The following is a 10,191-nucleotide window of genomic DNA, read 5'->3' as shown; positions in this document are numbered from 1 at the left end:
AAATTATAGCGCTTTTATTGTTTGTTCTTTTTCTTATAGCCTTCAACAAAGAAAGTTGAACACCTAGTATAAATAACAGTTCTGCTTTCCGGAGCTCACGGACCTTACACGGTTACACGTTTTAGCTCTGAGCAAAGACGACCGGCAAATGCTGCAGTAACAAACGAAGACCGCCCGAAACAGTTTCTAGTTTGTTCGTATACAGTCAATTACTCATATCAAGACCATTAGCTTGAAAAGAATTGAACAGTACACAATAGCGTAGTGGGTTAGGATTTCCGTTCTGAGCGGTTTGACACCTTTGAACGTGTTTTTAATTTTTTTAGTGTTATTTCAAATGATTAATTGATTGAGCTCTAAATTTTTTTAAATTAGCACCATCAAGCATTGGATTCTCATTCTGAGGGTTTTGACACATTTGAACCCCCCTTTTTCCAATTTTTTTCTTTCTTTAATTAATCAATTCATTCCATGATTTCGTTAACACGTCATCGCCTATCACGCATCAATTAATCATCAGTCGTTATAACCGCAAATTACCATGATGCGATTTTTTTTACGCAGCCTCCTATTATAGGTCGCAGATTCGAATCCTTGGCGCGAGCTTGCACGAAACGCTGAATAGTACGACATCATCCGGAACATTTTGCGGCAAACGGTTGACATGATACGATTTTCTTTTACGCAGCCCCCGATTATTTCCGACAAGTGGTGCCGACTGCGCCGACGGCTTTTCGACCAAACGAGCTCTATATGCTGCCGCGTAAAACAGTATACAAGGCTGTTTATGGAGTTATAATCGTTTCTGCCTCACTATAGCTTATAAAGCTGTAATGAAACTAGCTGTGCCAGTATTGGAGCCTAAAGAAATTTCAAGTATCGTGCCCAGCTCTGACACGTGATGGTTAGCAAATGAGCGAATGATGCGCCGCACCAATTATGAGAGCTCGGACGAAGTGGCCTAAGACTGAAAAATAGATTTAAAAAAATGGTGAAGTTTAATACTCTTAATTATATCACACTTAAATAAAATTAAAGAAAATATAGCTGAGCCTAGTGGAAATCTGCCACCACCCCGTTTCAAAGGGGGCGCTCCCATCCATCCATCCATCCATCCATCCATCCATCCATCCATCCATCCATCCATCCATCCATCCATCCGTCCATCCATCCATCCATCCATCCGTCCATCCGTCCGTCCGTCCGTCCGTCCGTCCGTCCGTCCGTCCGTCCGTCCGTCCGTCCGTCCGTCCGTCCGTCCGTCCGCCCGCCCGCCCGCCCGCCCGCCCGCCGCCGCGGTGGCTCAGCGGTTACGGTGTTCGGCTGCTGACCCGAAAGACGCTGGTTCGATCCCGGCCGCGGAGGCTGGAATTTCTTTGGAGGAGAAATTCTAGAGGCCCGTGTACTGTGCGATGTCAGTGCACGTTAAAGAACCCCAGGTGGTGGAAATTTCCGGAGCCCTTCACTACGGCGTCTCTCATAGCCTTAGTCGCTTTGGGACGTTAAACCCCATAAACCAAACCAAACCATCCATCCATCCATCTATGCATCCATCCATGCATCCATCCATCCATCCATCCATCCATCCATCCATCCATCCATCCATCCATCCATCCATCCATCCATCCATCCATCCATCCATCCATCCATCCATCCATCCATCCATCCATCCATCCACCCAACCCTCAGTGGGGATGTCTCCAAGAGTCTTATGGTGTCTTCGGCTGACAGCACTCGTGGAGTTTTCCACGCTCGCGTGCGGTGCCCCACGTTCGGCTGGATGCCACTCGCTCAGTGCTGTACAATCGGGTGGGACGAGCACGACACACGTGCGCGCCACCGCGCCACCGTGGAGACCGACGGTGGAGCGCGGTGCAATCCCGTCGTGCAGCGCGCGCTAGCAGACGACGCGTTCACGCTCGTTGGTTGACGCAGCATCGACGAAGACGTAAAACGGACGAAGCTTAACAATCTAGTCGGCACATTTTAAAGAAATGTTGAATATTATGGCACCTGCAATATTCGCGCTGCAATCACGCAGCCACTGGCCGGCGAGCCATGTGCCTTCCGTTTTGAGGAAATTAACTCTTTCCTGCCGGCGCCTATTCCCATCGATAGCCCGCTTTCCATGGTTTCAAGTTCGTATTTTCCCGCTTTTTGAAGCGTTCCTGGACAACTAGCGCCATCCAGTGTGAAATAAAGAAAGTCTTTTTTTTCAGTTTCGCTTTTGGTTTGACTTTTTCCGCCAAGCGGTGATTTTTATAAGGTACTTTTCTGACCTTTAATGTGAGGTACACAGTGTCTAGTCGACAAAAATAGTATATAGTCAACGGTCTTTATAGTCGGGAAAGAAATAATGCGTCTTTTCCTTTTATATTATTAGTTATAATAGTTTACAGACTGAATAAAATGTACAAAAATGAACTTTTTGGCACAAAAAATACATTTGGCGGTTTTTAGCGGGTTTTGGAAGTTCCTGTCGCGGGTTTTTTACTTTTGAGTTGGGGACACTGCTCCTCAGGCCGTTCTTGTCGATTCGCACCTCTTTGTTTACTCAGGTGGTATCCCTCCACTGGTGCCCCTTTTTATTGTTTTGCACACTTCTACGATGAGCACTCCGCAGCGGAAGAGGTACCGCCGGTACCTAGAACCCGGAGAACCACCACAGCTGCCGAGACAGACATTCAGGTACCAGCACATGAGACAGCTTCGAGAAGTTCCCGACGAGGGCGAATCGGGTGAAAGCATGTTGATCATTGGTGAGCCGGGCGTTCCTGACGGTAGCGGCGGTAATAACGGCACCGTTCAGACGGCCGCTGACGACGCATCGCCTTGTGAGAGCAATGGAACTGAACACTCTTCTAGCCAGCAAGATGCGGGTCAATGTCCTTCCGATGATACTGATGGCCCGGCTACGACTGCTATGGACGAGGATGAAAGCGACGACGATCGCTTCAGCGGCAACAGCAACGACCGGAGCGGCGCGATCCCCGACTCGGCGTCCGCGGGTACGCATGACGAGGATATCAGGGCTTATTTCGACAAGTGTTCTCAAGAATTACTGCCCAATCAAAATATCAACAAAGCACAGGCCGTTCTCCTCATTTTGACCTACATTGTACACGCAGGCCTCACCTGGTCTCAGGTGGAAGGCCTTTTGAAACTTATAAACACACTTTGTGGGACGAACGTGGTGCCCGACACTGCATATTTGTTCCGCAGAATGTGGGAAAAAAAATGGACTCGCTTCGTGTGCATTTCTTTTGCGAACGGTGCTTTGCCTACTTCGGCTGTAAAGAGAAAAAGGACACCTCGCACGTATTCACATGTGACATTTGCGAAGCTACAAAGACTGTCAGCTACCTCATTGCGAGGAACAGCTTCTTCCTTATCTTTGACCTTCATGCGCAAGTGTACAGTGTTATTGCGCGGTACTCTCAAGAATTGTTCCGATGCTTGAAGCGATTGACATCAAAGGTACCTGCAACATATGATGACATCACAGATGGAAGGCTGTACCGCAGCATCAGAAACAGCCTAAAGGCAAGGTGGTGCGATTTAACTGTTACGTTGAACACAGACGGATCTCCTGTGTTTAAATCGAGCAAGGCAAGTGTGTGGCCGATTCAGTTCATGATCAATGAACTGCCCTTCAACATTCGATTCCAAAATGTGGTTGTTGGGGCATTGTGGTTCGGCAAAAAACACCCTCCACAATATTTATTTATGAAAGCATTTCTGAAAGCGTTCAAGGACATCGGACACATAGCATGGCAACACGCTGGCGAGACTATGCTATCCAAGGTTACTGTGATGTGCTGCTGCGTGGACTCTCCGGCCAGGGCAGCCCTGCTGAACATGAAGCAATTTAATGGTTATTTTGGCTGTTCCTGGTGCCTGGAGGAGGGGACATGTGTGGAAGGTAAGTCACACATTTAGCAGAAGGGATCACACTGACTTATCAACCATGTGCTAATGGTCTTTCGATGTATGCTCTTAATATTCCTTGCAGCTGCTTTGTGCATCAGGTGCAGAATAATCAGCTTAGATAGAAACAGCTTATTCAGAATATTGCCACGTATCATTGCACTAAAACGTGACAATATTATGTGTCTGTGTGTGTGTGCAGATATAGGCTACTCTGAGTCACTGTCAGCTAGCTTTTAGATTTGTTGTATACCCTTCGCAAAAGTAATTCATCTGAGGACATAAGTGCAAATACTTTTTGCACTAGACTTTGTACACCAGCTGGGTGCAGACCAAGCAGCACTTTCAAAGTTGTTTACTTTGACTGGTGTGTCTTTGAGCACGCTGCTGGAAAAATTTGCTGTTTGAAATATCATCTCATTACAACATTTCCCTTCTTGTTAATTTTATTCATTATTCCCACTTAGACGTATTTCCAGAAGGTGCAGATATTCTGGCTTAATTCAGTACTTGAAATACAAGTATTCGTATCGTTTTCTGTGATATTAAGACTGTTTTCTTTGCAGGCACTGTACGGTACATCACTGAAGAGACATTGCCAGCTCCACGCACTCACAGTGGAATGATGGAAGACATGAAGGCTGCCCACCTACACCATCGTGTGGTACGTGGAGTGAAAGGCCCATTAGCCCTAATGCATCTGGAAGGTTTCAACCTTGTATGGAGCCTCCCACCAGATTATATGCATTGTGTGTTGGAGGGCGTTGCACAGCAAATAACAGAGTCATGGTTGACAGCAGTTGGAGAGTCCTATTATACTGGACGGCGCGCCCATGAACTAGAAAGCCGCCTCCAAAAACTCAGGCCACCAAAGTCATTTTGCCGCTTGCCCCGTCCCATTGCAGAGCGAAAGCACTGGAAGGCCACTGAGTGGCTGTACTGGCTCTTGTATTATTCTCTTCCGTGCATGGTAGGCCTACTTCCTGACAGGCACATAAATCACTTCTCCTTACTGTGTCAAGGAATTTTCCTCTTGACTCAGACTTCTGTGTCTGACGCAAACATCCGCCAAGCTGACCAACTCCTTTCTTTATTTGTACAGAAAATGTGTTCACTCTATGGTGAGAGTAATGCAACATTTAATGTCCATCAGCTGTTGCACCTCCCAAAGAGTGTGGAAATGTTTGGACCACTGTGGGGATTGTCGACCTTCCCGTTTGAAAGCAACAATGGGAGTCTCCTAAAGTTGGTGACAGCTGCAAAAGGCGCACCTTTCCAGATTGCAGAACGCTGTATTATGAAGTGCTGGCTGCAGAGTGCTAGTAGGTTTGTTGATTTGTCAGTGTCGCTTGTACAAAGACAAAACAAAATTCTCAGCAAGCGTATTGGGCTAGGCCATGGTGCTCATGTTCTTGGAGCGCCACTTATATCACGCAGCTTAAGTGAGGATGTGGCACAACTTTTCCTCAGGCAACATGGTACAGTGCCAGTCATTACCCATTATGCACGATTTGAACTTAATGGTGTCCAGTTTCACAGTGCACAATACAGCCGATGTCAGAAGACATGCTCTTATTGTGTCAGGATGCATGATGGTCTGTACTGCATTATAATTGATGTCTGTTGTTTTACACTTACCATTCGGAAAATTGCGCTCGTGTGTCAAGAACTGGTAATCTCTGCGCCACCTTTCCGCTGTGTAACTTATATACACAGCTGCAAACGTGCCCCCCCAGGCCGAAACCTTTGCTTGTACTCAGTTGATGACATTGCTGCTCAGTGCATTTTGCTTGACCTTGAAACTGAATCTTATGTTTGTGACATAGCAAACAATTATAAAGTGGATTGACAACGTCATGTAAAGTTCTCTGCGATTGTCAGCTATGAACAGTCGTTTTTGAATGTATAGCTGCAAAGTATATATAATTAAGTTCATCCTGTTTTCTTCTACAGCTTGACAATCTGCAATTTTATTGATTTTGTATCAGAAATCTGCCTAATTTGCCACTTATATCGGTATAATAAATTACAACTGAACTCCACCTGTGGTCTTATTTCTGCACCAGTTATATGTATATGTATACCTTACTGGTTGCACAACAGATTGCACTATTCTTTTGAAAGGAATCTATGCCATGGTTGGAAATAAAATAAAGCAATAGAGATTACTTGCTCAACAACACCGAAAACAGACACCGCGCTGTTGCAAGCGAGATGTCTGTCGCACGACACGACAGGAATGTCTTGCGCGAGAGAACCCACGACAGGCTCCTCTGTCGCACGACAAGAGGTGTGCTAGGGGTCTGTCGCACGACAGAACCCGCGACAGGTACCTCTGTCGTTGGACGCACACACTGTCGCGCGGCACGGCTTGATTTGTCGCAAGACAGTACTCACGACAGAAATCAATCTCGCGACAAACCCACGACATGGACCTGTGTCGCACGACACGACACACTACACAAGCCTCTGTCGCACGACACAAAGCGACAATCCACGACACGGGCATCTGTCGCACGACACGACACACAACACAAGCCTCTGTCGCACGACACGACACACTACACAAGCCTCTGTCGCACGACACGACACACTACACAAGCCTTTGTCGCACGACACAAAGCACGACAAGAACGCTTGTCGCGCGACACAAATTTGTGTCGCACGACAGATCCGCGACAGCAAATCCTGTCGTGCTTTTTGATCGGGAATAAAGTGCCTACTGACTCGTTCACTTGAGCAAACGAATAAAATGCTCTATTATGCATAATGTGGTCATCGAGAACTTTCCTCTATTTCAAGTAATATCACGGCATATAAATATGTCCTTTGCACAGGCGCTTTTAGAAATATTACCCTTTACTATGATACATGTAATGCCCCTCTGCTAAAGATATAACCAGAGGCTGGCAGTGTTCCAAATAAATAAATATATGCGCACCGTAGTTGCATTCAGGCCAACTTGCACACTGTGCACACGAATCCTCTATCGGGCCGAACACACTCAGTGGAACAAGCCAGGCTGCAGTACAAGCTGCTAACAACCGTCATAATTACAAAATCACATTTTTCAAATAGCTAAGGTTATATATTTTAAATTATTAGTGAGTTATTCAAAAGAGCACACAGCAGTGGTTTTACATTTTTAATAGAAAAAAATATTGGCGAAGGGAAGGCGCAAAGAGGACGATCACGAGAGGAGAGACAGGATGGGACGAGCGTTTCCCTAGCAGTGCACAGTAGTTGTCATTGTAATATGTAAACAGGCTTCCTCCCTGCTGACAGTTATTGCAAAAGAGACATGCGCATAACAACGCTCGCTTCGGTCGCGATCACTGAAACCAGTATGACTAGCTGCGCAACGCCAATTTCATTTCAGCATTCGGAACACACTGCATGCGTAGTGAGCCTCCGCACGTGCGCACTTCTCTGCTTTGGCGGACAAGCACTTGCTCCGACCGCAATCACTTCCTCTTCTCGGAGACTGTCACTGTGCTGTGTAGCTAATGCACGCACAGGAAATTCACCGTGAGCAGCCTCCTTTCTCCAAGGTGAGCAGCTGTTACTCGTCGCTGTCCGTGGTGATCCTCACAGGAATTAGAAACGCTTGCAACACGGCCACAAACGCTTCGTGACATCGCCACCGCGTAGGTCTTACTTCGGTTTGAAGACCAATGCAATACGCATATCTTGCATTCAAACGCGCGGCTTACATAGCACCCTGGAATCGACGCACTTTAACCATTCAGAGGCAAGTATCCTGGATCCAACTAGGCGGCTTGCACTGGTCTTGGAACCACTTGCTTACAACTGCCCGAACACACCGTAACTGCTGCGACGACCTTTAAAGCGGCCATTTTGACTGTTGACGGAAGTGACGTCATGTCACGTGATCTCACTCTAATCACGTGACCAAACTAAACGTTCAAATCGAGTTTCTCAAAGATTCATTATATTTTGTATGGATATGAAACGTTTTTGTAGATAGTTTTTTAGAACATCCATTTACTTTTAATGCTTGCGTACTAATTGGAGCGGAAGTGACGTGCACAGTACAGCGAGCCAATGAGCAGTGGCCTGGCTGGGCTCGCGCTGAAAAATAAACACGCGTTCCGGCAGTCGGGCGGCTCCACAGCTACCCGGAAGTAGAGAGCTCGGGCTAACTCGTGGGCCGCGTCGTTGCCAGGAATGGACGCGTGTGCGGGAGTCCAAATTAGGCTAACTTTTCTATTTAGCTGTCTACTGGCCAGAATCCTTGCCCCTTCCGGCGAGATCCTACATTCCAAAATTATAGATGGCCGTTTTGCTATCGTTAATTATAAAATTGGCTTCCGTTCCAACGCAAGCGAGCGCTATCGCAACTTTTTCAGCTGTTTCCGCATTGCGGCTTCTAATGGTGGCTGCTGATACGGGGCCACCGCGGCCGTTGACCACTGAGGCGACCACCGCATGCGACTTGCCACTTGCTGCGTCCACGTACGCAGCGGACTTGCTGTCCATCGGATGGAAGCGTCTGATGAGTGCTTCTGCTCTCTTCTCGCTCCTTTCAGTGTTGAATATGGGAAGCATGTTACGAGGGAGTGGGGGAATGATTAGATTTCCTCGACAGTCCTGAGAAATGCTCGATTTGACTCGTAGTCCCCTATCTGTTTACAGGCCTGCCATGTCAAGGATGGCTCTGTCTGTGGATGTTCAGCTTAATCTTTCGAGCTGTGAAATTCTGACAGCCTCTGCTATTTCGTCCCAGGTATTGTGCACTCCCATAGAGAGCAGGAAAGAAGTTATTCTTACTAGAATGTTGCCTTCACGCCTCTGCAGTTTTTTTGCAATTTGTGCTATAACCAGGGAGGCGCCGCTCCCTTTCACATACGGCGATGGAAATGGAGGCTCATGGGCCTCCCTTGGAATCCGGTGGTCCGGCAGCGGCCGCCCAGAGGAAGCGTCTCTACCATCTTAGTGACGCAAGTAGCCAGGCCACCGAGGTGTACTCGGCGGCCAGTGAAGACTCTTCGACGGACGATGGGTTCGCACCAGTCCTTAGCAAGAAAGCCGAACGAAGACTGCGCCAACGTGAGGAGTCGTCCTCATCAAGCACGTCTACAGTCATCAAGATGCGAGGTCCCCCGATGCATACCATCTTGTTTGTGCCTGAACCGCCAACCGGAAACCTCTACCACCTGAACAGGCAAGCCACGTCTATGTTCCTTGAGGGCTTCGTGCCTGGGGGATTAAAGACGTTCGAGTCAACCCTTACAAAAACATTATCGCCATTGATGTCACGGAGCGCAGCGCACTGCAAAGTCTGTCCTCCGTTACCAAACTCGGCGACATGAGCGTACGCTCCCATGTCCTCCAAGACAGCGGCACTAGAGCAGGCGTCATTTACAACGTCGACATTTCCATCGCTGACACTGATTTGCCTATTTTAATCAAGCCAGCGTCCAACAGCATCTCAATAATGGCAGTTCAGCGCCTTGGAAGATCTCAGTGCATCAAGCTCACATTCCAGGGCGACTGCAAACTGTCGTATGTGACAGTTGGTCATTTTCGCCACCCGGTTCGACCTTTCGTGCCCAAGCCACTGCAATGTAGAAAGTGTACGAAGATCGGACGCGTGAGTGGCGTCTGCAAGAACAACATCGTGTGCTCTAGATGCTCTGAGTCACATTGCGGCGACGTTTGCCGCGCGACTACCCTGAAATGTGCCAACTGCCGTGGCCGTCAGGATTCCTCCTCGAAAGACTGCCCACGCCTCAAGAATGAACGAACAGTGTTGAAAGAAATGGTTCGAGACCATTCCAAGCACAGAGCGGCCGCTGCTAAGGTGCGACGACGTCGCTCGCGTTGTCGGAGGTCCTCTAAGAAAGCCGTTACTTTTGACAAAGAGGCCTCTATCACTGCTGCATCTTGTCCTCCTCCTCCGCCTGCCGTACTACACCAAGGGAGCCCGACAGTTGATGAGGCCGGACTTGCTGCATCGGCCGTTACCTGGCCGTCACTCCCGAAACCTCCCACATCCACTGGGTCAGGAAAGTCAATGCCATCTCCAAGTTCGGTGCCTACTGCAGATCCGGAGGAAGGCCAAGATCTCAGCCATGGCCAAGAACTACAGGTTATGGCAATGCTGAAGTCCATCCTGAGTGCCATCCGCGCTGGGCTGGCAGGCCTGCGTACGCCAGCCGCACAGAATGCGCTGCAAGTACTGAACGCGCTAACTCCAGTCCTAGCGGCGTTACAGTAGCAGGAACAAAGACTCCCCCAGCA

The sequence above is a fragment of the Amblyomma mixtum genome, chromosome 3, assembly GCF_055824585.1.
Source record: "Amblyomma mixtum isolate Tamu chromosome 3, ASM5582458v1, whole genome shotgun sequence".
NCBI classification, from domain to species: domain Eukaryota; kingdom Metazoa; phylum Arthropoda; class Arachnida; order Ixodida; family Ixodidae; genus Amblyomma; species Amblyomma mixtum.
The sequence above is the reverse complement of the archived record's forward strand: the minus strand, read 5'-3'. Positions refer to the sequence as shown.